Source organism: Paroedura picta, chromosome 3 (assembly GCF_049243985.1).
Source record: "Paroedura picta isolate Pp20150507F chromosome 3, Ppicta_v3.0, whole genome shotgun sequence".
Classification (NCBI taxonomy): Eukaryota; Metazoa; Chordata; class Lepidosauria; order Squamata; family Gekkonidae; genus Paroedura; species Paroedura picta.
Genome location: NC_135371.1, coordinates 37782847 through 37810473, shown reverse-complemented (window position 1 = coordinate 37810473; position 27627 = coordinate 37782847). Strand labels below are relative to the sequence as shown.

At 41.9% G+C, this 27627-nt stretch overlaps 1 protein-coding gene and 2 long non-coding RNA genes across 4 annotated transcripts in view; 1 reads left to right on the top strand and 2 right to left on the bottom strand.

The window, feature by feature from the left end:
- GRIP2 (glutamate receptor interacting protein 2) overlaps positions 1 to 27627 on the bottom strand; it is a 496366-nt gene that overhangs the window by 294836 nt on the left and 173903 nt on the right. The gene's annotated exons all lie outside the window — the stretch shown is intronic.
- LOC143831844 (uncharacterized) lies at positions 1733 to 26442 on the bottom strand. Of its 2 annotated transcripts, XR_013228985.1 has the most exons (3): positions 26316 to 26442; positions 26131 to 26223; positions 1733 to 2000 (listed from the first exon to the last, which is right to left on the bottom strand). It is a non-coding gene; the product is annotated as an uncharacterized LOC143831844 (long non-coding RNA). The 2 variants fall into 2 exon arrangements; XR_013228984.1 differs by having other exon boundaries at positions 26131 to 26435.
- On the top strand, positions 11438 to 27184 carry LOC143831846 (uncharacterized). The gene is made up of 3 exons (XR_013228986.1): positions 11438 to 11603; positions 22950 to 23080; positions 26800 to 27184. It is a non-coding gene; the product is annotated as an uncharacterized LOC143831846 (long non-coding RNA).

Below are 27627 nucleotides of genomic sequence, written 5' to 3'. Positions count from 1 at the left end.
GCCCAAAGGTTCTCAACCTTCCTAATGCCGTGACCCTTTAATACAGATCCTCACATTGTAGTGACCCCCAACCATAAAATTATGCAAGGGTTCTTTCACAGATATTAAACCAAAACTGATCAATGGCGTGAAGATCCATTATTCATGATTGTGACCCTTGTGAAAGTGTTGTTCAACCCCCAGTGGGGTCCCAACTCCCAGGTTGAGAACCACTGGGCTAGCACAGCCATTATTAGCTTTCCAAAATTCTTTCCTGCTGGAAGGAAGCTGGATCAGAAATAAAAGCACAGTAGAGTCATAGAATAACATGAGCACAGGCTTGGATCTTCAGCTATCCCCCTTTCCACTGTGGGGACAATCCTCCACTGGAAATCTTTCAGTGCAGCTAGCTCCTTCCACTCATACAACATCAGTGAGCTGAAAAGTGACTACCACCAGAGGATGGATTCTAGATGGATTCATGGAATATTGATTTTCATTAATTACTCTTATGTATAAGCAAAATCACTTTATGATCAGTGTAAACCTCAAGATCAATATCTGTTTCTTTTGTTCTAGTGACAAAACTCATTGTTTTCTATGTCTGTTCTTGAATAAGTACAATGGAGAACTAGTACATGATATCACACCTTAGTAATGGGTTAAGAAACTTCCAAATGTCAATGTTTTAACATTTTCTTATCGGTATATACAATTTTTGGTACTGCTGTTGTCCGTTCATTTCTTTGCCTAGATCTATGTGTCATGGCCATTAACACCTCCAGCGCATTCCTTTCCTAGCAGTATTTCTGATTTGGCAAAATCTATGAGAATCTTTTGCCTTTTGGATCTGTCCATAGAGTTTCAAAGTTGGACCATAAGGAAGGCCGAGCATCAAAGAATTGAGGCTTTTGAACTCTGGTGATGGAGAAGACTCTTGCGAGTCCCTTGGACTGCAAGGCGAAAAAAACGGTCAGTCCTAGAGGAGATCAACCCTGACTGCTCTTTAGAAGGCCAGATCCTGAAGATGAAACTCAAATACTTTGGCCACCTCATGAGAAGGAAGGACTCCCTGGAGTAGAGCCTAATGCTGGGAGTGATTGAGGGCAAAAGAAGAAGGGGACAACAGAGAATGAGGTGGCTGGATGGAGTCACTGAAGCAGTGGGTATGAACTTAAATGGACTCCGGGGAATGGCAGAGGACAGGAAGGCCTGGAGGATCATTATCCATGGGGTCGCGATGGGTCAGACACGACTTCGCACCTAACAACAACAATAACAACAACAATGAGAATCTTTACAACTGCTAAGTAAGTTAACGCGTAATCATTTGGAATTCTAATTTGTACTTTCCCCCATAATAGAAACTAAAACCAGAATTTGACAGGTGGAACAGATTACACCTTCACAGACAAATCAGAAAATCATTTGTTCTCTAACAGTCTATGTCAATACAAAAGGAGATAAAGGATTTTTATTTTTAAGCATTCAGTTTCTCCTTACTGGCTCCCCTCCCCCCTTTTGTAAAGGTAGTTTCAGCCATTATTTTGTGGGAAACACTACTGAATTGAAGTCACCATCTTTCCAGCACCGAAACAGCCCTAGAAGTAATGAATGACTCCTGTTGTTATTAGCAAAACAGGGTATCACTCAATCTGACAAAATAATGTATGAGTTCTCTACAGATAGGCACTGTGCAGAAGGAGTCTTAGGTTTCAAGTCAATTTCACAGTGGATTATTAAAGGGCATGTGTTTTATTTGTTAAGGAAATTCTTTATTGCTCAATTGACATATAGCTGTTTACCTGTTTGGTCAACCAATTTATTTTGTAATGTTCCCCCCACACACACCTTTACATAAAATCATGTTTATTTCAAAACTTCAGGTATTGTTGAGGTGTAGGGAACATCTTTGTTATCTAAAATGGCACATGTCCTGGAACGTCACTGAGCAACATTTCCAGACTTCCATCCTAAGTAGTGTCTTCTTCTTCCTACTTAAGTGACTCTTCCTCCAAGACCTACAAGGATGTGTGGGGAAGAAAGCACAGTGATTAGAAAAAGAGGATCTAGGCAGCCGCACCATGATATAACAACATCCTAACAAACTAGGGTTTAAAACCTCAGCCCAAACTCAGTGTTGACATCTTGTTGCCACCCTCAGAAGAGATGCCAGATCCCCCTCGCCACTTTATGGGGATTGATAGTATGGCTGTTGCCATATCCATGTTAGGAGACTACTGGAAGAGTGTAGCCTGGGGAGGGCAGAGCCTCAGTGGGGTACAAATCTCCAGAGTCAACCCCCCAAAGAAATCTATTTTCTCCACAGGAATTGATCCCTGTAGTCTCATAATGAGCTGTAATCTGAGGCATGACCAGGTCTCATCTAGAGGCCAAAATCCCTACACAGGACACGTCCACAACTTTCCTGAGATTAGCTATTTTTCTATCTGAAACATGCCATAGTATGATTGAAAGAACTGCAAAATAGAGGGTAGGGGGATTTCTGTTCAAAATTGAAGCATTCCCAAGTTTGCAGAAAAAGCTGATATCTGAGGGAAAATAATATATCCTGGAATGAAAACTCCCCAACTGACACAAACAAGATCTGTAGCTTTAAGAATGCCCACTAGATTCTGTGGCAGTTGGGGTTTGCTTAGCAACCATAAGAGTATTGCCAAGCATTCCAAGTCTTGATTTCAAGAAAGCAAAGTGATAAGGACGGGAGCAGGAATACACCAAGAGGTTGAAACAATTGTCCTGTCGCCTGATGGAGGAAGACTTGCCAATGACAAGCCCAGTAGCAACTAGTGGAAAACCACAGCCAATGTCATTTAGCCTGGCTTGGCAGGGGTGTCTGTGGTGCCCTTAGGCCTGACCAGCTGACAACACGAGCAGTCACACAACTGGGACGGGCTCTGAGCTGACAGCCAGCCCACAACATAGCTAGACTATTCCTGGGGAGATAGTGAAAATTAGGAAAGGGGAGAGGGAAGAGCTGAAAAGAAAAAAAACTAAAGGTAGGTTGAGTACTAGGCGGAAACAAAAATAAATAAATAAAAAGGAAAGAGCCTGTTGAAGGCCTCTATGTTTATTAATTTGTGAATTGTATAGGTTTAATAATGGTTTTGTTGTATTTTTAAAATACGGTGAGCTGCCTTCAGTTCCACAAGGAAGAAGACAGCTAACAACTGTCTTAAATAAAATAATAAGAATCAGCGAAATATTTAGAAACAAAAAGTAGCAGGAAAAGAGGGGAAGAGTGGAAAATGCATAATGGGTAGTACATATATCAACACATAGCAATTAAAACAGAAATGACATGAGATGTGTGATATGGTTGTTTCTATCAGTTTTTCACTTAGGGTAACAAAATAAGAGGCCTTTTAAGGGTAATCAAAATTGGTATCTCCACCATTTTGGGATCCAGTTTGGGATACCAATTTTGGTTTGGGAAATATACGGAGATTTTGTGATTGAAGCCTCTGGATGGTGAGGTTTGTTGACAGTGCTAAGAACAACATGTGTTCGGGAATAACAGCCCAATATTTTAAAATTTTTGAAAAATGAAGAACTGTGGGCGTCACCATATAATGATCTTAAGTTCAGTGGCAGCTATTATATTCTAAATAGTGATAACATTCAGTAACAAGGTAGGATCACATATATTTTCAATATGTTGAAAGAAACCACACAGCAACATCATCTGAATTCCCCAGCTGTTAGTTCTGGTCCATAAGAAACTGATGTGTGAATCCTGGACTGGACTGGGGTGGAGCTAGATGGTACACTTATGATTTGTCTTTTCAATAAAATAGAATTTACTTTTCAAGTATTGAACTTTATCTTTCAAGTATTGAACTTTATCTGCTTGCACTAAACTGAGGCTACATGTAAGAGGTTTTCTCTCAATATAGGATTTCTAACAGAAGAAAGTTAATAAAAGCATTCTAGATGCTATAAGGGCCAGAAAAAGGCTTTTCACGTAGCCTAAATTCAGTTGGTGGCAATTTCCAATAGGTGGGTTTTTGTGCTTTATTGGTTTGGAATCCTTAGCTGGGTACAGGACAGACAACCCACCAGGGAGTGCAGTAAACAAGGGTTTTAAAATATTCTGTAAATCCCCAGAGGGAATCCCTCATCTCAATCAAACCCATTGCAAATACACACACCTCCAATCCCCTTGTCCCAATATCCTCAGTCATCCATACACTTTAGCATAATCTTTACACCTTTGAAACAATTGCTCAAATCCCAACCAAGAATTAACATCAAGCTTATCAACAGAAAGCATTTCTTCAGAGCTATAAAAGCATCTCTGCCAAATATTTGTGGGTTTGGACAAAAAAAAAAGAAAGAGAAAACCCAAGCCATGATAATTTATGAAATGTCTACACTTTTATTGACTCCTTCAGAACCCCTTATAAAGAAAACCACAATAGATTGTCACAAGTGCTCAGGAAATACTCAGGCTTGAGTGTCTGAGAAAGATAACTTGCTGGCTAATTAACTAGAGGTTTTTAAACAAACCTGACCCTTTTCTACTCAAGAATTTTTGTTCTCCTGAAAGGAGCTTGCTAGAATCCAGCTGTAGTCTCTTGAGAAGGCTCCAGGGGGGGGGGGAATCCTTTTAGGAAAGCCTTTTAAAGAATTGCTACAGAACTCAGGTGCTAATGTTGCTTCACCCTTCAGGTGATGCGGTGGTCTGCTATCCACAGAGAAGCAGCTTTGACCTCATCCCACACATACAACTGAACCCACTAAGTATTTTTCTCCACATAATTCAATAGCTACCATTGATTTGTATGGGGGGGAGTAAAGGGTTTGTACCGAAGGAAAGGAGAGCCATAAAAGGGGGAGGAAAACCAGAGGGAATATGGGGAAATAGACAGCTAGTATCAGAGGGGAAAAGAAGAGGCTGAGGTCAATATGCAAGGAGACATTTTCTTCACACCTCTGCCCCCACGCTGTCTTTGAGCACCGCCATGTTTTATTCACCCCTCCCTGCCCCACTCACTCTGCCACCACGGCCTCATTTTCGTCACCCCTCCCTGCCCCACTTACTCTGCTGCTTCCACCTCATTTTCTTTACACCTTCTGCCCCAGTTGCTCTGCTGCCACCGCCACTGCCTCACCTCAGTTTCTTTGTACCTCCCTCCCCCACTCACTCTGCCACTGCCACCACCTCGTTCTCTTCACACCTCCCTGCCTGCTTTCCCTCACCACCAGGACTCCAGGCCTGCTGCACTCACTTTGGTCACCCTGGGCTCTCCATTTCCCCTCACCTTCTGCTCGCTCTGTGCGGGGGTGGAACGTACAGACGTCACATCCATCAACATAGCCATTTTTGAGACCATACTAGAAGATGCTTCCATATCAACAATAAGACATCTTGGAGGTCATTAATTAAAGGGGTTGCAGTAAGTCAGAAGCAATTTGACAGCACTTAGCACACACATAATGTTGATATCTTTGTGGGAACGCAATCAGGTGGATCTCTGGGTTTTAAAAACAAAAATTTTTTATTCTGTGTATATTTTAAAATGTTTTATTGAGAAATACTGACATTGTTTTTTTTTTTTTTTTTTTTTTTTTTTTTTATAATAATTTTATTGTTTATTATTATATAAAGCATTTACAGAGAAGTTGTAAGGAGAAAACAACCAGTTGATATGGTTTGCCATCTCTTTTAACATAGGTATTTAGTTCTCATCACATATTATTCCTAGTCTAGAAGTTTTTACCATATTTCTTAGCCAAGTGATTGTTAATACATATGAGATCTGTTATAGGAATACATTCTGTTATTATCTTAAATGATATTAGGTCAATCTCCTTCATAAGTTGGCCCTAACCCAAGAATTACTGCTGTTGTCTTGTTAATGCCTATAAAATATGGTTTGTCATCCTCTTTTGGCATACATATTAACATACATATTCAATTCCCATCGCATATTAATCCTGATCTAGGAGTTATTACCATCTTTCTTAACAAAGTAGTAGTTGATACATAGGAAGGTATAATCTATTATAAGGATATATTCTATTACTGTCTTAAGTAATATAAAGTCAGTTCCCTTCATATATTGGACCTGTCCTAAAGATTGCTACTGCTTTTTTTTTTTTTTTTTCTCACAAGAAGCCAGGAGAATACTCCATTGTTCAGCTCATCTTTCAGGTGGTCGCAGAAAATGAAATTGTATTTTTTTCCATAGTAGAGTGTTTCTGATTGTCCTTCTGTCAGGGCCAGAGAAATCTCTTGCTTGATTCTTGCTTGTAATCGCCTTTGAGGGGGCTCTGAAACCTTTGTCAATCTGGATCTCTTCCTCTGGTCGCACAGAAATATCTCCTGATAGCTTCCTAGTTGCTGTCGCTTTTGAATAGACTCTTTTTATTTTGCTGATCCAAGTCATTTCCTGCTCTGAATAGACTTCCAGGTTTTTGGTACTTTCCTTCCATGAATCTGTTTTCCCGGGTTCTTTAAAGATACTTTGGGTTTTTACATCTCTGGCACTCTCTCCCTCCTGAAGTTTCACTTGATTTACTGTTGGCTGAGCTGCGTCATCAGCTGGTCTCTCCGGATCTTGGGCTCTATCCAAAAACTCCCCCTTAGTCCCACGAATTTCCTTTTCCAGCTTATTGATTGCTTTCAGTATCTCTGAGTTTCCTTTGCATAACAAATGGAAAAGCTGTGCCTTTGATAATTCTTCCATAGTTCTAGGCAATCACAAACTATAAACAGAAAGTCTCGTGAGGTCTCGCGGGAGCACGAGCGATCCCAAATTATCAGTTTGTCGATCTCCGTATCAAGTCAAATTCTCCCACTGAACGTTCACCCATAAATCTTCAAAGCACTCTCTTTGTTTGGTTAATGGGTGTAATTAGCTGGGAGTCTCTCACTCGGGGAAAGAAGGAATTCGCTTGTAAATTGGTTGAGGGAGGGGGAGGGAAGAGCTTGTGAGAGGAGAGAGAGAAAAGCCAGAAAGCTTTCAATTCTTACTGTTGTAGGTTCCAGCTTCTGTCAACTTCTGCTCCTATTGATCTGGTAAATGATGGTCTGGGAAGAATGTGAGGTCGGCTGGTCGTTTCAAGCTTGTAAAGTTGTTTGCGACAAAGACGCCATCTTGACCTTGAGCTCAAGCCGCTATTAATCCAAGGAGGTCTTGCTTCTCCCTACGGATCTGTAGGACCCTCAGGTCACCGTTCCCGGTTCCTGGGGCGACCGGTGAACAGATTTGCGTATCTGTTCAGGTCAGCCAGGTGCATAAGCACCTGACCCTCGGCATGGCTTAAGAGCTGAACTGAAGTCCAGCTTTCCCTATGGCGCCATCTTGAGGTCTCATCGAGAAATACTGACATTGTTGTCCAATTACAGATCCACTACAGGCTATAGTTTTCAAAGCTGCAGCCTGAGCATGGGTGCAGCGAGGCAGATCCTAAGTTCTCTACAGTATGTCCAGGCTCACAGTGTAAAGCTGCATGGCCTGCTGGGATCCTTTGCCATAACGTATCAGCAGTAATTGGCTGGCAGCAATGAACTGCATAGGAAATACTACATGACTCAAGACTACAGGATCCTTACACTCCAAGGCAGCACCACCAATCCTTCAGGACCCAACTTCCTACAAATGCCTTTATGGGCATCTGAGAGGCCCTCAAAGATGAAAGAAAAGGCAATTTTCACCATGTCTGGTTGTTTTCTCAAGTGGCATGTGCAATTCTGTCTGGAGTCAGTTCAAAAATCTGGCTTCAGAGGGTAGCCGTGTTGGTCTGCAGTAGAATTATTAGATATCAGTCCAGTAGTACCTTAGAGAACAAACTTCATTTAGGGTTGCACAGGGTATGGAGTCTTCCTGGTTCCAGATTCAAATCTTCCTTGAAATACAGGCCTCTTGGAGGTCCTCTGAATAGGAACGTGGCACAAGAATCATTCTTTGGACTAGACATCACTGTGTGTCCTCTTGCAGGAGACAGTCTCCGAAGTGTAGGGATATGTCATTTGGCATGGTCCAAACATTATTTGGGGACATATCATTGCCCCAGTGTCTATCTGATTGTTCTGGGGACACCTACATTGCAGCAGCTGGCACAAGCACCAGGAAACAGCATAGAATATAATCATATAAGTGGAAAGGACCCTCTAGTCCAACCCTCTGGTTAATGCAGGATCAGCCCAAAGCATCCAGGATAAGTATCTGTCCAGCTGTTGCTTGAAGACTTCCACTGAGGAAAAGCTCAACACTATGCAGACAAATCCACTGCTGAACTACTCTGACTGTGAAACAATTCAAATACGTATTGTATTGGAATTGAATATATATACACACACACACACAGACACACACACATACATACAGAAAGAGAGAGAGAGAGAGGAGAGAGAGAGAGAGAGAGAGAGAGAGAGACTCTTGTGGCGCAGGGTGGTAAGGCAGCCGACATGCTGTCTAAAGCACTGTATTGAGTCTGCCAAGAAAATGCTAGAGGGCGTCACCCCAAGGGTCAGACATGACTAGGAGGACAGGGGGAAAGATTTGTTTTTAGCTTTCAATAGACCTCTGATGAACCTAATGGGGTTCCCCCCCCTTTTTTTTTTTTACAATGCTATTCCCCACATTTCTCATGTTTTCCTCCTAATAATCCTTGCATCCATGTTCATTTGGTCTTACTTGCATGACATCATGCTACCAAATCTGCATTATAACACCACCCCATTCACTGGTTGATCTCTGATTCAGTGGGATCACTCTTGTAACTAATCCAGGCAAGAAGGAGCAGAAACAACCTCCAGAAAAAGAGATGCTGAAGAGGGGAAAAACAAGAGCACCATCTGTTTCCTGGGGGAAACAACAGCATCAAACAGGATTTTTGTAAAATAAAAAGAAACCCTGAGTATTTACATAAATATTCTGGGGAGAAGCCCAGGCTTCTCAAAATCTGAAGACTGAAATTCTGGATACACTCGTTTTTCTGCAGCTGTTTGCCATTTATAGATTCTTATGAATATGTTCCAGCAATATCCACAAAAGTCTTCATTGTTATCTTTCAATATGGTATATCATCATGATCCCTTTGCCATGAATATTCTTTGAACATCACTCACTCATCTTTTTCATCCTGCCATCATTGCTTAGCAGTCACATCAAATGCTTCTTGGAAAACAGGTTAGTGAGGAGTATGGTGAACATGTGGGAACAGTCAACAAACAACACAACTATAGCACATTTGGCTGAATGGGAATACATTGACAAAACATCAGTTTGGTTATGTGAATTAGCCCTGCAGGTTGGCCTAGGTTGCTCATCAGGTAAAGCAGGGATTGTGAAGACTGAGAAGACTGTGTGACAGCTCAGACATCTCTTCTGCAGAACAACTTCGTTGCTCAGTTACAGGGAGACCCCTGACAAGCTAAGAAGCCAAATTGTCAGTGGAACTGCTGCTCTGCCGCGCTTAACAAACACATTCAGTTCAAACAAGTGTTTGTTTGTTGCAAAAGAGGAAATCTGTGTTGTTTATCATAATGGTTTTGTTAAACCACATTTAGAACATTAGGGCATTGTTTACTCAGCAACTTATGACCCTACAGTGGCTCAGATGACAGGTAGGCAGAGGAAGAAAGGAAGAGCGTAGGGAGGAGAGAAAGGAGATGCAACAACAGTTATTTTCCTGACGCTTCTTGGACAGGAACTTATGAAGGCTTACCGCTCATCCGTCAAAGCAAACCTCAAACACAACCATAGGGCAGTACAAACAAATATCTACAGAGGATGGAAGTCTGGAAGTTGTCCAAGTAAGACTCCACACTGATTCAGCCACAGACTATTTACTTTGAGATATGTTGACAGTTCACCATTACTGCATATCTCAGAGCCCTCAGGTGACAACCTCAGTGGGTATCAATCACCAAAAATGATTGATTTCATTTCCGGGGGCTGGCCAGGGTTCACTGCTAGACCACATATCTGGCTATTGCCAATCGATATAAACACTTAGCTCAGTGCACCAATAGGTTGGCTTCTTACAGCAGTTTCATATGTTCATTAGAACTTTATGAGTTTACTTAGATAAGAATATAACTCAAAATTGGCAGTTGTTGGGCAACCCCCTTGTTCCCACACTTCCTCATGTCAAAATGCAACAATTACAGAATTAATAGAGAATGCCATGGGAAACACCACTGTTTTTTCACAGTTGTTTTTGTATAAGCATCATGTTTTTCTGGGAATGATTCGTGTATATTTGCTTCTTAGGAACTGCTGTACTTAGTCAGATGGAGGCATAAAATTCCCCGGATTTTTATAATTTCTAGAATACTACGTTAGTATTCTTTGGTGATAATTCAACCAAGATCTGTTATGGACCTAGCTGGCAGGCCAAATTTTGGTTTATCTGATGAACTATTAAGTTGATTGTTCTCTCCATAAGATTTTTCCTTTCAGTGTCCAAACTTACCCCTGGCTCATAGCTGAAATGATCTAACTTGGAGATTACCAGAAAACACATTCAGAAGCCAGTAGCCCAAATATGTTTGAGGAAATACAGAAGTTCTATTTCAATTCATTTTCAATCCACAAACATACCACTCAGACAGCAGCTGCTTTCTAATATGTCTGCTCTGTGTTGTATACACAGGCTAAAAAATGGACCTCATGATCAAAACACTCTTGATATAAATTATGAGCAATATGCCATGTATAGTCTGCATTCAGATTCCATCATTTGCTCACCAGTTCTCACCCCAAAAGATGTCAAAGTTTAGAGACCAAGTTTGTGGGAGCTGAGTGGGATTACAGTTATGTGGTAGGACTGCAGGGCTGGCCCATTTTTTTTTTTGACCCCCTAGACAAATTATAACTTTGTTACTCATCACCCCTATTCAACAAGAAGCTGAAAATGAATGCTTTACTTACTGGTCATTCAAATGCTGGGGGAAAATAGCTCTTCAAAAGCTCTCTATGTTGAATCATGGTAGCTACAGAAGACAGTCAACAGATATGGAGAGTCCAGAAGCCAGATAATGCCAACCTTTCCTTCAGGCTCTCATTGCAGCATGGATTATCTGGAAGCAACAGAGCCAGCCTGTTGATTGGGGAGATGGGATCTGTACATTCCCCACAGCACTAGTGAATGTGGCAGCCATAGGGGAGATATGATAAATGGGTCCAGAGCAGTTTTGCAAGAGCCTGATGAATCACAAAGTGTATTACTTTCTTTTACACCCTGACTTCCTTCCATTGTGCCTCTCTAGGCAGCAGACATTATATTGCAAGTGCGAGTCCTCCTTGGACACACTCAGTCCTCCATCCCTTCTCTTGAGGATATCATCAAGAGTAGAGCTTGAACGTTTACTCACCAATGCTGTGACTAGGAGTGGGGGGGGGGCTAAGGAGAGGCAGGAGTAGACGGAATGCTGTTGCCGCTGTTGCCATGGCCCTGCTTAACTCAGCGCTTCTTATGTGCCATGGCTGCTTCCTCTCACCAGCTTCAGCAACGATTGTTCAGGAAGTTTCAGCCCTACCCCATGCCACTCTCCCACCTGGCCTCTTGGGTGGTGCTGACAGAGCAGGGATGATGGAGATAGAGCACTTGGGCTGAGCCAGGAGGAGGAGGGAAAAGAAGGATGGCAAGTAAGAGGTGGCTTTCCTTTGGTCTTTGGGACAAAGGGACACGGAGGCTCCTCTCACCTTTTAGGATCCTTTCAACATCTGGCATCCTAGGAGATTACCTAGGTCTGCTTAGTGGTTGGACCAGCCCGCAAGACAGCCCTGGTCATAGTATCTAATTTGCCATATATATTTATCTAGCAGTGAAGCCTACTTTAAGGCTACTCAAAGGAAAGACAGAAACTCATGAAGACTTAATTCATAGGCAAGTTAATCCTTAATGAGTTTCTATCACCCTCCCACAAAACATACAAAGATGCACACACAAACACACACACAAAGAGAACCTCCCAGCCAAATTGTCTCTGGGGTCCAAACTGACTTCTCTTTTTACTGTATGCTAAAACTGTTTGGAAAAATTGCATTTGGCCTAGCGTTCCTTTAGTGAGGGATTTATTTTGAATGGTTTTCTATTTGGGACTAAATGCCTCATTAAAACCCACTCCTTCAGGCCACAGTTTTAATTAGCTTTTGGCTGGATAAGGGTGATAAATGACCACTCAGAACTTTGTCCTGATAAGAAGAATTGTACAGCAGCTTGGCCTCCCACAGCTCCCATAGGTGGAAAAGAGCCAGGCATTACTAAATTCAGACGAGGCCGTTTACTGAGGATCTGTTACTATGCTTGTTAGTCAATAAACATGAGGTGCAGAGCCCACTTAGCCACAACTGGTTCCAAAGAGCACTAAATATAAAGTATAAGGTATGCTCTAAATATTCGCATTCTGCTTATGTAAGCAACCAACTTATATAGTGCATGTCCCACAACATACAGAATCTCTTTCCAGTCCTCCTTTCTCTCTCCCCAGGCACCAGTTTTTCATCTTTCAGATCAATTGTTGAAGTGCACTTCTTCCTCCCACCCCCACCCCCTTCAACTAACCAATTTTGTAACTCAGCCAAAAGTTCACATCCATCCTTCCAAAGACATCGCAAACTTTTACCTTTTTTTAATTACTGGTGAAGATGAAAATAGGTAACTTTCAGCTGACTTTGCACTATGTAAATAGAAAGAGGAACACTTATGAATAAGTCATGCCTCAGGTAAGCAGAAAGGTTTTGAGCATAACCACATACACACACACACACACACACACACACACCCCCTGCAGATTAACCGATCGGTTCTATTCAAGGTGCTTCCAGCCTTTAATTTAAATCAACACAACTTGCTGTGATATTGTGACACTCTGCTGCGCTGCTTTGTCATGTACCATCAATCAACTGCTTCTGTGTACGCAGATATCAATGTACTATAAGAGTGCACCTCTATGAATATCATTAGAGGGGGGGAAATAGAAACAGAAACAAAATATCGAGCAAATGACCACTTTGGGAATTGGACTTGCAGGAGACTCTGATCAGAAGGCTGCTGGCTGCTTCACTCTGTACTATCTCTACCAAATATGGTTGCCATCTTGGCTGAAGACAGCAGAAGGGACAACAGTAGCATTGAGGTACCACACCACTACTGCCTTGAGCTCCATTTCAGGGCTCAGGTATAGATATAATGTGGATCCTGTTCTATTGGTCCATGCAGTGCCTCTTCTCATCCAATACTATCATGTCCATTTGGGTAAAAGACTATGACTATGACTATGGGTCAGTACATCTTGGGATATTACCTCCGATGAGACAACTGCCCTGAGACTATGGGGCACCTTTGCCAAATCATTGACTTTAGTGGAGGATAGGTCTATCAATGGCTATTCATTGCTCCGAAACAGCATGACAGGAACAAACAATAGAGATGGGTTCTCTTCCTCTCTCATGCCCAGGTTGAGTTTTTTTTTTCAAGGGAATTTTTGTTGGCTATTTTGGGAAGCGAAAGTACTGGATTGGATAGACTGTATTTTATGCTTCCTGCAGCAAACCTCAAAGTGGGGCACAACCTGGGGCTAATATGCATGTACCAATTTTCACTGCAGTCAGTTCAGCAAGCCTTTTAAAACATCCTTTTCTAAAACATTTTAAAAACATTCCCCTTTATGCATGTGTTCTGATACTGCATTGTGGTTTCCCCCCACAATTATGCATTTGAAAAAGTTCTGATGGTAACTCTGGGAGGGGGAACTTCCTTCATTGTGCTGCAATGTCACCTAGCCGCCACTCTGGCGCATGCTGACAGCAAGGCCTCATGGGAATTGTAATTCATGGACATGGAGACCTAACAAGAAATTTCTGCCCAGACACACAGACATTTGAATGCCAAAACTACCAGGATGGACAACAGCAGACCATAGGTTCCCATGGCTACCAGGATGGACAACAGCAGACCATAGGTTCCCATGCACACTTAAAGCCCCCTCCAAACCATCCCTTCCTCTGTGTAGTTTTTTAAAATTACTGGCAAGCCCATAACGGGAACCTCTGCTTCCTCATTCCTCTGCAAGATGGAACTGGCATTTCAGGCAGCTGCTGAGCCTATGCAGGGCAGCACTTTGCCAGCCTGATAAACTGTCAAACAACAGCCTCCCCCCACCATGGTCACTGATCATAGGTAGTCTGACACTGTAAATAATTACTTGTGTGATAAATTTCTACAAAGAAACTAGTTTTGTAGTATCAGGAGTATTTGGGGTCAGCTGTAGCAGAAAATGCCAGCATACCAGAGCAGCACTCCTTGGGCTATTATGTAATTAAGCAATAAAGTTGGCTTGGTTGCCAAGCGTACTCGGAAGCAAAAGCGTATACACATGATTGCTGACACTGAGGCAGCAGAACATCAACAGCAGGCAACTTGAGCTTCCATTGGTGGATGAGGAACTGAGAGCAGAAAAGAGACTGTCATAAGGACTCAGGGGAGGAGACCAAAAACACACTAATGTTTATATATCAAAGAAAGAGCGTCCCCAGTACCGTCACACAAGAAAAGTTGTTGCAAAGCTTGTTTTAGATACTGTGCTGATAAAATGCAGTTGACACTATGAAGAGGGGCTGCCATGCATAAAATAACACAATGGGTTTTGCATAGCGAAAATATTTCTATGTACAGAAATAAAAACATCTTTTTGAGCAGTCTTTTTGTGAGGTTTCCTGCCATGCATAATACACCCTGCATTGGTGTCCCTTAGGATGGCAAGGAGCTGCAATAAGGGAAGAAGTACTCAAAAATGAACTTTTTAACTCAGGCTTTTACCTATGGGTTTTTAAAATCTTTCTAGCTCTTTTACAGTCTGCTTCTAGTCTGAGTCTGATTTATAGATACTTTATACTGTTGTTATGTCCATGACTTGTTTTTAATGTCTTATTTTGTTTTTATACTAATGCTTAATGGTTATGCTATGGTGGCATTTTACTTGTATGCAGCCTTGAGCAATAAGAGACAACCTAAGCATTACTGAAATAAAAAAAATTAAGTAACGGTTTTAAAAATACTCTCATGGCCAGGATCAGATATGAATTAAAGCACGTTTCTGCTCTGTACTGTGTGAAATTCTTGGTTAATGTATACCTGGTCATGCAAAGAAAATGATACAATATAAAAACAGGGATTAAAGACTAGGTTATATTCTACAAATCAGTTTACAGGCAAGTGTATGTGTCATGAATCCCGATTCATGCCATCTAAGTTTCATTTCTTACATGCCTTCAGATCTCACCAGCCGGCCCTAGCCAAGGCCATAAAGCAATAAACCTATCGGCTAGTTCCCAGCCTCCCTTCCTTTCCCAGCAGGAGAGGCTCCATATGAATTTATGAATCTTACTGTAATTGTCCTTGCGGAGACAACTTGAAGTCTCAACAAAGTGCCAACTGCTTGATAAGATTCCGGGCCATCTGGTCGCTTGGGAATCAACCTACCTCTGCTATTCCCTCGCTCTCCTGCCAAAATGCCTATGCACCCCTCCCTTATTTGGTGGGCTCTATAACTGCCCTGAGTATCCTTTTGTACTTTGTTATTATCAAGATCTTTGCTTAGGAAGATCTTGGCTTGCTTCAGCGTTCTGTAGACTCTGCCTAATAAAGCTCTCTTAAATGTTCAACTGGCTGTTGGATTTCGGATGTGCCTTTATCTCGGACTCTGCAGGCTGGGCTCAGCCTGATTCCTGACAGTATGTACTCTATTTTCACTAAGCATACAAGAGAAAAATCTTTTGCATTATCCTCTTAATTTGTAAATTAACACATCATAAGCTTTGAATCTCTCTCTCTCTTTGTGTCTGTCTGTCTATTGAGAGAGAGTGAGACAGAGATCATTGATCTGACACTGCAGCGGTCTTTTGATGCTCTCCAGTAACAATTCTTTTTTACTAATTTTTGAGCAATCAAATGAGCAAACACACAACATTTAATAAAATGATCGAGCAGCCATAATTCTCCCAAACAACTAATGAGAATGTAGGTTCTCTAGGACTAATAGGATTGCAGCATTCTTAAAAGCAAAATGTAAATGTTACTGAGATAGTAACTTCTAAACATGCTTGACTGCATTCCAGAAGCAATATTGTTTTGTATCTAGGTGTCATAAATGGACATACTGCATTGCCGCACAGCCTCTTACCTCCAAATGGCTTCAGTTTTTCAAAATTTAGCTCATGCTAACAAAGTTTTCTGATCCAGTACCCAAGCGAAACAAATATTAGTTACAGGAGAGTAGCTGTCTTCCAGCATTCCCTGCAATATGTTTATCAACCAAGAACATGGACTCATTATGAGTAAATAGTATTGCATTTTTCATACAATAAGAAAGAGGGTGGACAGAAAAGGTGTGTCCCCCTTCCTTAGTCGTGTCATAAAAAGCCTGCCTTCCATCTATTTATTACTAGAGCATTTTGCATGCACACTCTGAAATGTTGTGGCCTGGCTAATAAACCCTAGAAATGATACTGCCATGAAAAATGTCTCTTAGACCATTTATGCACTGGGAACTTCACTGCCCCAGCTCCTGTGCAGGAGCAAAAATCGGGGGCAGATGAGGCGCACCAGGCCAAAAGCTTCCCCGTGTGGGTGCAGGAAGAGGTTGGGCAACCTGCCATGACTAAAACTCCAGCCCGCAGCTCAGCATGAAACCTCCAGTACATAAATGGTCTTACAGAGAATTCTTTGTAGTCTTCTATAGAACTGTAATCCCCAGGTTTTTCTGGAGAAAGGCATATACTACCCACATTCTGGTCAGTAAGAGCTGGGGTTGAGTGTCCTTCCCACCTCCCATTCAACAAATTCTTCCATTGCATTCTTGCATGTAAATTTGTACAAATTAGATGTTTTTAGAAATCTGGTATAGAGCCAAACATATGCCAGCCAGTATAAGTACCCTTTCCTAATCAGGGAGGAGGGAAACACTCTCCTTTCTTTTTTCTTTTCTTTTCTTTTCTTGGTATGGTGTTGCACATTGTGTTAAATTTTATGTTATGCTTTCCATATGAAATTTTGTTTAATGCCCTCCTTAAAAAGATTCAGCCCTCAAGACATGAATTAAAAAAAGCCAAAATATCAGGATTCTTACTCAACAATTTTTGTGATGAAACTTACCTATCAACAATCTTCACTACAGTAAAAGAATTATGGCAAGTTTATCAAACAAGAAAAAAGATCTTTCTTCAAAACAAACCTTTCATTACACACCCCAAATGAAAGCTGAGAAACCGTTTTAACTCTACACCAGATGTTTGTGAAACTTATATTCTTGTGGTTGCATGTTACATTATTTTTTTACAACAATCAGCCTAAGATATCAAACCAGATTTAGCTGGGGGGGGGATGAAAAAGGATAAGTGATGTCATGTGGATGCTCCCCACAACAATGCCACTAAAAGGATGATGTTAGCCATTCAGTCATGTCCAACTCTTGGCGATTCTCTGGCTCAACTTGTTTTAGTTACATATTACTCTGATCAGTGCCCATTTTGATCACGTCTAACCACAGTGCTCTTTGCCAACCTTGTTTTCTTTTACTACTAACAAATCTTAGCACAGTTATTTTTTCCAGTTTTGTGATTTTGCCTTCCAGTATTTCCTTCTTTGTGAATATTGTTGTCCATGGAATCTGCAGAAACCTTCTCCAGCACCAGAGTTCAAATGAATCAATTCTCTTGTCTGATTTTTTTCATCATCTAACTTTCACAGCCACAAGTGGCTATTGGAAATATGACAGATCAAACTGATCTGCATTTAGTAATCTGGCTTATGCCCTTGCTTTTCCATGCTCAATTCAAGTTTATCATTGCTGAGCAACCCAAAGCAATTTGACATTTTATTTCCATAGTACAATCACCATTCTGGTCAATCTGTGATCCAAGAAAAATGAATCACTGAACACATTCAGTCTCTTCACCATCAATTGTTATTGTGATTTGTCTGTTTGTGGTGGGTATTATTTTAGTCTTTTTAATGTTTAAGAAATCATCTTGATTTCTTCACTGATTTTTGTAATCAGCTGTTCTAGGCCTTCCTTAGTTTCTGACAGGAGGGCAGTGTGATCAGCAAACTGGAGATTATTTATATTCCATCCTCCAGTCTTAATTCCAGTGTTTGATTCTTCGAGTTCAATATCTCTCATAATGATCTCAGCATAACAGGAAGAGGGAAAGAATACAACCGTGGCACACTCTTTTCATTGCTCTGAACATGTCAGCGTCACCAGGTGGTGACACTGGCTTCTTGGCTTGCATAGAGTGACTGCATTCAATGGCTTCTTGGCTTGCATAGAGTGACTGCATCAGTTTGGTTAAATGCACTGGCAACCTCAAATGCTGTTGGGCTTTCCACAATTTATTGTGATCTACACAATCAAAAGCTTGTTGCTAACAAAGCAGATGTAGACATCCTTCTGATGTTCCTGTTCCAAAATCCAGTGCAGTTTTGCTATGTGGTCAAGAGTGCCATACCCTTGTTGAAAGCTGGCTTGAACACCTGGTAGTTCCCTTTCAGTGGTTGGTGCTATGCATTTTTGTATGATTTTAAGTAGGATTTTACTTGCATGAGAGATGAGGGCAACTGTGTGGAAATTGGAAAAGTTTTTTGAGTCACCCTTTTTTGGTAATGGGATGAAGACAGATTGTTTCCACTCCTCTGACCAGTTATTAGTTTCCCAGATTTTCGAGCACAAAGCTGCCATGGTTTTGATTGGTACACATCTTAGCAGTTCCACAGGTATGTTGCCAATGCCTGGGGCCTTGTTTGGCAGTTGACTCTAAGCCCATTCAGCTTCATCCTCAAGAATGGCCAGTTCAAGTTCTTATTATCATTTTGAGGAGAGTGAAATCCCTTCCTACATCCAAAGAATTTTTCTGTGTATTCCCGCCATCAGTTCTTGATGCTCCGTTGTTCAGTCAGTTCCTTCCCTTGCTTATCTTTGATGATGCTTTTGCAAGCTAAAAGGAATCCAAGGCAAAGCCAAACCTCTATGCAAAAACAGCCTGTTTTGTTCTATGTTATTTTTCAAACAAATCATACGAAGGCATCTACTTTTATAGATGTGTATAATTCTTTATGACAGTACATCCTTGATCACATAAAGTTTATAGTGCCATAGCTCTCAAAATATAAGTCAGGTGTCCTTCATGAGACACAAGTAATTCTCAGAACAAATCTTTCTCCGGCTCCCCTCTTACAGAGATGTGTCTTAATTGGATCAGGGATAACTTGCCCACCTAACTTCTTGTTCTATGGATTCATGAAAATTCTAATTCTCATATGAGGTTTGTTTCCTACATGGACTCATACACATTCTGTGGGCCTTGTGACCATGCTGCCTCCCTCATTTTCCCTCTATCCTCACTACTGAAATGAGACTGCTATTTTTAGTTGACCACTCTTATGATTTCTCTGTCAAACTGTGGAGTCCAACCACCACAGATTAACTCTGAAACTGTATACATGATACCTTATGCTGGGATGAAACTGGAGAATCACAAATCCTGCAACTTACCCAAGAGAAATGACTTGATGTATAGCCAGTGTAGATGCAGAAATGTTAAATTAAAATGATCTCAAGATCCTCAACAAATGCCAGGAATAAAGACATATTCCAGACACTTCACAATGTTCATTAAGAACTCTTCCCTAGTCAAAAAAGAACCTTGATTCTCCTATGAGGCCAGGATTCACAGATATATTAGCTTTGGAGTAACAGTAAGTTTCTCCTATATGTGGCTTTTCAAGAGAGACGTCTTGCTAGAGGGTGTTAAGTAATAATTTCAGTGCTATTCTATGATAAATGCCTTCTACATAATTGCTCTTGTCCTCCACTCATCCTAATTTTTAACTTCTCTGCCCTCATCGCCTTATGCAATTGTACTTAGTCACTTTCCTTCCCTCAGTATCCTAGTCTAAAACATCATTCCTAGTCCTAAAATATCATGGGCTAGTGGTTCAAAAACTCTTCTCTTATTTCATTTTTTAACATGGAAAATTACCAAAGCTCTTCTGTTTTTCTTCCAATTTCTACCATTGAATAACAACAACAAAGCCTTTATTGGTGTAACAGAAGGAAAGAATAAACAGAAATAAAATATAGTACAAACATGGTGTAAACCAGGTTTGCAAAACAAAACAATTACAGACAATCAAGTTCGATTACATAAGTTGTAGCATTCATCAGTTCCAAGTTGGCAACTAACATCTGGACTAAGATCAGTGCAATCACATGCATTTTAGCAGGATCCTTCTCATTCAGGGTTATCCCAATGCAGTGTTTACTGTCTAGATGGATAATATTAGCCTTGCATAAGGATACTCTCCAAGCTGGACGACACCTCTCAAAGTGAGGGCAGTCTAAGATTAAATGATCCAGTGTATCTGGAGTGGGGCACCCATGTAGGCACAGCCTTTGGGAAACAGGGATCTAATTAAATCTGCCTTTCATTAAATTAGAAGGAAAGATGTACATTCTGGCTAGTAAAAAAGCTCTTATTGAAAGTGAATTGTCTAATGCGCAAATATAAGGATGTATTTCTCTATAGTCTGTTGTTATTCCCAGGGTCTTTGGCGAACACAAACCAACTGCTGCAGATCTCAAAAATTGAATTTCCAGATCCTCCAGTCTATGGATAACCTGCAGTAATAATGATTTCTCATCATGTCCAATCAGAAATGATAGGTCTAATCCCATTGTTGCTATTTTCTGTTGGACTGATGCTGACCAGTTGGACACAAAGGGATCTTCCAGTAGATTAGAAGCCAGACTCCCCTGGCAGTTCTTAAAATACAACCCAAGCCAGTACTAAAAAGTTTCCACGCTCTTGTTGCAATCTGGTACTGACCAAGTTTTGCAACCAGGGTTTTACTGCCTACACAATTAGGCACTCCGAGAAGTAACCAAAAGAAACAGGCTTGTAATTTTTCAAGATCTCCATTTGCTGCCTCAATCCACACTGGGACCCCATACAGGCGGTGAGGCAATATTTTGGATTTGAGCACTTTCATTACAGCTGGTAGATTCCTATTACCTTTGCAATGAAAGAATTTAGATAGCAGTGCCAGCTAACTTTTAATAGATTTTGTGACAGACCTCCTATGCTTTTTCCAGTTGTTGTAGGAAGAGGTTATGCCTATCATTGAATATATAGAGGTAGAGCCAATAATCAGCCAATGGTGCTTCACGAGAAAGATCATTATTTGTTTTCACCAGCAGTAGTGTACCAAGGAGGAGGCTGTGGTACACCATAGGTGCAACTTGGGGAAATTAGCTGGAGGGCCCTTAATGTTCCATCAAAGCCAAACATCTTTCATTTTATTTTTAGAATGCAGTTGTGGCTGCAGCTATTAGGGGTGGGGGGAGGTCTGAGCATAGTAAAAAGCATTCTAAAATGGTTAGACTTCCCTTTCACCAAGACTGATGCAAATTTAAAAGATTGTATATCTAAGCTAGCACACTGGTAGCATCTACAGTAATTGCCAGACTGCAGGTCATTTTCTTCCATAGTCTACCCTTTCTGTCTTCCTTTCCTTGCACCCACCTCAGCCAGATTTTGCAAAGCAGCAGTTAGGGTGTTGCAGGAAGATAAAATAACTTTTCTGTCTCTCAATTTCTCTCCCCCTTTCCGCTACTTTTCTCATTCATTTCTGTCTTCCTTCACTTAATTTTTCTATGTCCCCCCTCCTTATTTTTATTTCTTGGTCTCAAGACCTTCTCATTCCTATCCTGCTTGGTGACAGATTGTATTTAAGAGCAGCATCATAGTAATTTTTTAAAAATATTATGAACAGAAGGCACTGGGTTTGCTGGACAGTATACATTGTACTGGTTCTGCTAGACTTCCACCACCCCCTCCCCCTTGCTTAGACTGTGATTTAGCACTTGACATCAGTCCTGTTGAGCTGCCTTGCCACAATGGCACTGGGTTCTTCTGGGCACCCTATGATTGCACTGGTTCTGCTGGGCTTGAAAAATATGCCCTCCCTTACATATCTACCATAGAGATTCTTTGGTTTAACTTTAGTTCTTTAGAAACAAGGGAGGATTTGGACACCTTCTTGGAGAGGGGTAGTGTGTTTTACAACATGACGCGTGTGATCACTATTTTGTGATTCTTTGGCTAGTGTTAGTAAAAGTTAGCAGAAAGGCAGACTCCTAGCTCTCAAAAATGCCTTGTATATGTTTCGGATGGTCTGCTCTTAGGCTTCAAAATGGAGAACACAAGCCCTTCCAAATGCCTGCTTGGAACTCTAGTAAGGGATTTTTTTGGGCTGTTTTTTTTTTTTTTGGCTGTCAAGTCACAGCTGACTTATGGCAACCCCACTGGGTTTTCAAGGCAAGAGACATTCGGAGGTGATTTGCCTTTGCCCGTCTCGAAGATGCTAGGGACACCACTGTTCACTGGAGCCTTGTTACTCCTGGTTGGGAGGAAACTATGAAATGCTAAAGCAAAAACAGGGAACCAGTAATCTCGCCACACCCTCGTTCAGGCTCCTGTTCTATTCACATGAGCTCATGCAAAAACTGAGGCAGATTTGACTTCATACTGATCAGGTGTAAAGGCAGCCTAAAATGTTTTAAATAGATAAACTCACTATTGTGTTTATGATGACTCTGATTCAAACATCAAATAAAAGATACCCTGTGCCACTCCAGATGTTAAGAGGTGGTCAGATGTTGTATATAGTAACTACTTCTTGATTGTGTAAACATGTGTTGAACTACACATCTTTGTTTTTACTTTGCCATTCCAGGAGGGAGTTTGAATTTTTGATTGGGGAGATGGGATTATCAGAAAAATACAGGTTATCCCTCAGGATTAAAGCAATGCTTGGTTATTAGAGGATGCATTTCCAGTGAATTGAAATATAGCGAAAGCACAAATTAGCTCATCTTTCTCCTTTTTCTTTTCAAATGTTCAGCCATTTCACTGTTTTGCTTGTTTCAACAGAAAATGGCAACCTGTTCTATTTCAGCATACTGCAGATTGAGACATTTCAATTCTCAAGTTGATTGAACATGAAAACTAATTCCAAGACACTATGAATGAAAACGCTGCCTTCCAAACAGCTCAAAGACAAGGTCAAGTAGTCAAGTGTGTGTGTATAGTTAGAGGGGCAGAAGAAGGAGCAACTTTGCTTTAGAGATTTCCTGCTGCAGATGTTTGTCAGATTGGCTTTTAACTATAAAAAGTAATGGGTTTTTAAGAAGAGAAAAAAGCAAAGATGTTTATTACGTACTGGGAAAACATATCTATGCATTGTTGCCTCCAAATTTTGGAGAAAGCTGAACCACAGAAAATTTTGATTATATTCTGATTCAAATTCATCAGTATTCTTATTTGAGTTTCAGTTCAGGCACCCACAGTACTATCCTATGCAGAGATATAGCATTCCAGGCTCACAGACGCCAATGGCCTGAAAAACATAGAACTCTGCCTACAACTGCACTGTGGCTTCTAGTTTGATACCACTAGAAGATTCTCGCTACACTCTGCAGGAATCAAAGCCTGAGAGTTAGTCTTATCCACTAAGGCAACTTTAAAAATATATATATATTGAGTTAAGGCTCACTGATTTAAAACCCCCCACAAGTGCAGCTTTGTGGTTCAAAATAATTCCTTGCTGTTGTTATTATATTACACTTCATCCCCTCCTCCCTCTAGTGCTGGATGGGGTATGTCCTGCCCTCAGTATTTAAAAAAAAAAAGCACAATATATAGTAAGTAGGGCCAGCCATTATCAGTGGCATATTTGCAGCTGGGCACTATCACACATCAGTCAAACGGCTAATAACACTGGGCTGGAACTCAATGTTAAGCATGAACCAAAGATAAGGATATCAGCCTTAATACAAAGTGCCGGCTAGTCAACGCCATTGTCTTCCCCATAACAAGCTATGGATGCGAAAGCTGGACCCTGAAGTAGGAAGACAGGAGGAGCCTAAACGCTTTCGAATTACGGTGCTGGAGACGAATGCTGTGAATATCATGGACAGCCAAAGTTACCAACAAGATAGTTTTAGAGAGGTGCAAACCAACTATGTTGTTAGAAGGGAAGATATTTGGCTAAAGCTCACTTACTTTGGATGCATCATGCGATCAAACTTGTTGGAGAAATCATTAATGCTCGGCATGGTCAGCGGCAAAAGGAAATGTGGTCACCTAAGGATCCACTGGCTCAATGCGATCAAAGCCAATACAGGGATGACCATGAACCAACTGAAGGAGGCAGTAATTGACAGAGACATGTGGCAAAAACATCCTATAGAATTGCCAAGGCTTAGACACGACTGAACAGATAACATCATCATCACTAACATCATGCCTATGCTTTACACCAGTGGTCCCCAACCACCGGGCTCCCTCTCCCCGCCCCCCCCCCCCCGCAGTGAGAAACTTCCAAGGCCGCAAGCAAATCGGACACCAAACCAGCCGATTAGCTTGTGGCCCGGCAAGCTTCTTACTGTGGGGGGGGGGGAGAGGGAAGCGCAGCCACCGGCGCAAACGTGCATGTGCGGCAGGTCTGCGCATGCGTATTTGCAGCCACACATGGCACAAACGTGCATGCGCGGACATGCTGCGCATGCGTGTTTGCGTATGGGCTGCCGCACATGCGCGGCACCCGGATCGCCCTCCCCCCACCGGTCTGCAACCTGAAAAAGGTTCCGGACCACTGCTTTACACGGTCAAGAGCCAAAAAAAGGCTCGCCATGCTCAAAGGGCCTCCAGAATCTTGGCAGCCCTAGCTCATGGCAGTATGCAACAGCATGTCGTCCTCCAGCGTTATTCTCATCATATCTTGCAATGTAGGATAGATGTAGGATAGACAGAGAATGATTGGCCCAAAGTCACCCAATAAGTTTAATGGCCTTAATCTATTCAAAGTCCTTGAGCAGGTGTAGTGTCTCAGATCAGATACTGATGGGTGAGCCTAGTTATCTTAATCCTTTTCAGTTTGGATGTCTACATGATCTTGGTCATTTGGGTACATGACATGCCAGAACTGAACAGGCAGAGCACATCTCTATTGGTTCTGCTGTATCTCTCAGCAGCCCGGTGTGACAGACTGCACTTTTTAAAAGCTTAGAAGTCCTGTATAAGCAGAGTAAGGGACTGTGAAGGGTTAATTCTTCACAGAAAGAGAGAGCCTTGTGTAACCTGCTGCTCCAAGAGATCTGATTGGTTAGCATTAGCTGATCAGAGAAAGACTTCTAAACTGGATGCTGAGAAGGAGTCAGTCTGATTTCAGCCCTAGCTGAGGTGAGTAATTACAGATTTGGAATTCAGTCCTGATTGAAAGCAGTTTAACACAGACAGGAGAACTGGGGAAAGTTGGAAAGGATGAGAGGGAAAAGGGAAAGGGATAGATCATCTAGTAAGAGGACTATTTCCCTACCCAGTCAAATGGGGAGTTAGCTCTAAAGAGTGCAGATATCCCATGTCCAGATAGAAACTGCCTTTGAAGACCATAAGAATTAGTTACAAACTCAAAACAAGTACTCGTGTTTCAAGAGTAGGGGTTTGGTTACTGGAAAGAATGCACCAGCCTTCTGGAAACCAAAAAACTCAGAAAATACTATAGAAATGGTGATAGGGTGTTTGGAAAACACTTCAACAACTCTGCTGGCTTCCAGTTGAATTCCAGATCAGTCAAGGTTTTGGTAATCACCTTAAAGGACGTATGCAGTCTGGGTCCAGTGTACCTGAGGGATGCTCTCTCTGCCTATATTCCCAGAAGAGCCCTACATTCCACCACCGCCAACCGGCTGGTTATCCCTGGCCCCAAAGAAGCACACCAGACCTCAACCAGGGCCAGAGCCTTCTTGGTCCTAACCCCCACCTGGTAGAATGAGTTCCCTTAAGAGATCAGGGCCATTCCTGAACTACCACAATTCTGAAAGGCCTGTAAAAGTGAGCACCATTGAAGTAATATAAGGGGGCTCCCTTTCCTTCCCTCGGGGTTCCCGGGTTGAACAAACAGCCAAATTATTATACTGTGACAGGAAGGGACAGCCAGAAGTCTTCAGGAAAGAGAAAACAGATAACCAGGGTGGTTCAATCACAGAAAGGGGAAACAAATGGAGGGAAAGCCATGCCTCTGAGGGAGGGAAGTGTATGGGCGCCATCATACCTTCAAAATCATCCCATCAGCCTAGGACTCAACCTGGAATGGATGGCAAGGACAGGATTGAGGATCGCACAGTTCTGGTGATTCTGGTCCTTCCTGGAAGGCATGATTAGAAGATGATGCTGGGAGACGTGTTCTGCTGTATCCCACCGTGTCTCTCATGCTATTTAACACTGACATAAAATTACCGAGTGAGATCTGGTCTTCAGTAATTGCCATGCGCAGATGTTGCTTTTCCATCTGTTCCAACTGTAGCTGTTATGCTTTGATAGTACTTGAGCTCAGCAAGAGACTGGATGGGAGCCTGATGAATCTGGTGAAGACATTTTTTTTTCATTGTTTGCCAAAGAACGAACACCACAAAGCTTTAATTCCCTATTTTCCCTGAGGAGCTCAGTTGAGAAAATGAAGTCTCTAATCTAAAAAAATAACGTAAGATTTATATGTATGTGTACATTTTTTAAAGGCTGCATTCCTCAACTGTATAGATAAAAGCACAATATCATTAAAAGTTATTCTGTTAGGAGTCTACCTGCTTTTCCCCACAGACAAACTGTACTGTGGAATTTACACCAGGTATTTTAGCATTACAGCCATTATTTGTTACTATTACTAATCTAAATTGCGGCTGTTTTATTCCTGGAAAATTTCTCTCTCCGTGTTGTTGCTCAGGGCTTTTACGCCATCTGCTGAGACCTACAGTCCGTGCAAGTAACATTCAAACTGGATCAACAGTGGGAGCACTAGAGACTCCAGGAATCTGTGAACCATGAGAGAAAGAAACAGTGGGATTCAGAAGGCAGGTCACAGCAGAATCCCATCGCCAAGGCAACAAACTAAGGTCTCGGGTCTGCCTCGTGCTGAAATCCACTCCAGCCTGTGTTCATCTGGCAAGTTTCTCACCACTAACGCTCACACATTATACATGGCGATGGAACCTCTGGGGCTGGTCCCTAAGATTCTCTCCCTTTAAGACTCCTGCACAACAAGAGAGTGTGGATCTCCACAGCCAGGCTGGCCAACATTTTTACTGTACCCTTGAAAAGCAGCTTGACATACAGCAATTGAGTAGCTAAGGCTTTCCTCATTATTTTATACTAGAAATTAAGCCCACTTCTCCCCAAATGCAGCGGGCGCTAGTGGTGTGTTTGGCTGGAGGGGCAGAAGGAAGGGAAGAAGAGAGTGAGAAATAGAGAGAAAGAAAGGAAGAAAGGGAGGGAGGGAGAGAGAAAGAGATGAAGCGAGAGGGAATGGAAGTAAAGTTGAGAGGGAGGAAGGAGGGAATGGATGACAAAGGGTCCATTGGGAGGCAGGAAGCAGCATGGGAGTGGACAACGTGGGGCGTGTAAGTGGCATCGGAGGTCAGCATAGGGGGGTGGCTTGGGAGCTGGGGGGGAGAAGGCGGAGGTGAGCTGGGAGGGCTCGGGAGTGTTGGGGGAAAACGGGTGGTGGAAAGCGGCGTCGGAGGTGTGGTCAGCTGGGGAGGGCTTTGCATGGAGT